Below are 2,407 nucleotides of genomic sequence, written 5' to 3'. Positions count from 1 at the left end.
TTCTACTTCTCTCTCTTTTTCACCATTAGTCTCAAGACTACGGGGATCCGTTCTCCTCTCATTGTAATCTCCGGATACATACTAAGATAAAACAAAGCCTCTCCGAAGCACGAGACGTAGGGTTGTTATCTCCATCGTGAGAGGCCCGAACTCGCTAAAACCACCATGTCACCCATATGCATCTCGATAGATTATGCTCCTTTATCCTACCCCTCTCTTATTGTCGGAATCGTTACCACGGCAGTTGGCGCCCGCCGTGGGGCATGTTGTCTGTCGAGTCATGATGCAGATGGTTTTTTCTTCAATCGCCGGCAATAGACTAATTTCGGCAGGAAACCCAAGCTTTCTTGGGATGATCTCCCGAGATCAAACAATCATCACTACAAATTGACATTGGAGTCCCGGCCACCACACCATCTACAGGGGGACAACTCCTCATCATACGAAAGAATCAGGGAGTTGCTCATCTCATCTTGTATCCTTTACAATCAACAATTGATCCAACGATTGTTTGTTCTTCTTGTATGCACACGAGCTCATACAATTGATCTAACGATTGTTTGTTCTTCTTGACGATGAAGCGCCGCTGTCCGCCCGTCGTCATCTTCGGCCTCATCTACGAATGTTTCGCCGAGCGCTGACACAAGCACAGCTGCTAACGCTTGACCTGGTTCCTCGACCGACGAAGCACGACGACCGGCGGTCGACCCGGATCCTCGGGGACAAGACCCGGCTAACTGCACTCGGCCCAGCTCCGCAGGCATCGAAAAGCGGCTCCGACCGGTGCACAGCTCCGGCTCCCCCAAGCAGTGAAATGCGGCCACCAGTGCCCGCGTTGATCTCACCCTTGGCAGCGTCGGCCCGCGTCTTCGGCGCCTGGGCTGCGTCCAGCCGCTCGTCGACCTCGTCGCCACCTCTCGGCTGCCATCCGGTTTCGACTAGACTGGCCGTTTTCGCCGCAGCGGAGCTCTCCTCCGGCGTCCGTACCAGGTCGTAATGTTTCTCTCCTCCTCTAATTAATACTCATCCATACGCATACATGCATGCATAGTTTTTTTCCTCAATCCTCTCTGTTGCATGTTCACTGGATCGGTTAGGCTTCTATGCCATTAACTGCGCACATAACGCAGCAACCGATGCATGCATGCCGTAACTGCAGCCAGTGCTGAATGGGAGCTTAACTTGTGGCATGCAAAACCGAAGCATGCAGTCCGGTGCAGCCATAATTGCATGCTAGTAATACCATTTGTTGTTACCAATCTGCAAAAGCGCACATAATTATCATTAATTTGTTGCCTTAATGTCCGAGTAACATGCAGGATTCACTAGGAAGGAGTTGGTCATGCCTCCACATGCGGCCCATCTGTCCGGCGGAGCCGCCACGATCAGGTTCATCATGCCTGCCAGCGCTGCCAAGTCCGTAGACGTGATGCACCATGCCCGGTGCGCCATCGAAGACCGCGATATCTGCAAGATCAACATCTCGAGCTGCTCTACGGCACCGTCCGACGGTCTCGTTCACGTCAAGGTGTCAAGTCCATCGCCTACCAGGTTTACTCAGAAAACAATTGCATTCAATACACTCGACTCGGCATCCGCGTGCAGCGGCTCTTCTCTCCAAACAGCTGCTCGACGGCGGCCTTTTCGACGAGGACACGGGCCCAACACGGTACTCGCACACGACGACTGCTCCCCTGGGCAACAGCTACCCTGCAGCAACACCCTCGGCGGCGGATACAGACCACACGCAACTGGAGGTGCACCAGGAGCCCCCGCTCTTCCTCCTTCCAGCAGACCTCTGCGGCTCATCCCTCATGTATTGTCTGCCCGGCGCGGCACGGGCGCACATTCCCTCCTGCATCATCCACTCGGCAACAACTCCCTCCAGTCATCATGGACACTCAGATGGGACTAGCTCACTCGGACCCAACCCGATCAAGCACTCGGTCGCCCGTGCGCCATCACTCGACTGGGCACGTCCTCAGCACTCGACTGCCTTGCACGCGGTCACAAAGCTGCTCGCGTCATCATCATCCCCGACTCGGACGCCCCGTACATCGCCACTCCGCGGGATGCCTCTACTTCACTCGGAGGCCCCGTGCCTGGTCACTCCGCAGGACGCGTCTACTTCACTCGGACGCCCCGCGCGTCGTCACTCCGCGCGGAACGCATCTACTTCACTCGAACACCCCGTGCGTCGCCACTTCACGGGACGCCTCTACTTCACTCGGAGACCACGTTCGTCGTCACTCCGCAGGACGCATCTATTTCACTCGGAGGCCCCGCGCATTGCCACTCCGCGCGGGACGCGTCTACTTCACTGGAACACCCCGCGCGTCGCCACTCCACGGGACGCCTCTATTTCACTCGGAGGCCATGCTCATCGTCACTCCGTGGGACGCATCTA

Source organism: Triticum dicoccoides, chromosome 4A (assembly GCF_002162155.2).
Source record: "Triticum dicoccoides isolate Atlit2015 ecotype Zavitan chromosome 4A, WEW_v2.0, whole genome shotgun sequence".
NCBI lineage: Eukaryota > Viridiplantae > Streptophyta > Magnoliopsida > Poales > Poaceae > Triticum > Triticum dicoccoides.
The sequence above is the reverse complement of the archived record's forward strand: the minus strand, read 5'-3'. Positions refer to the sequence as shown.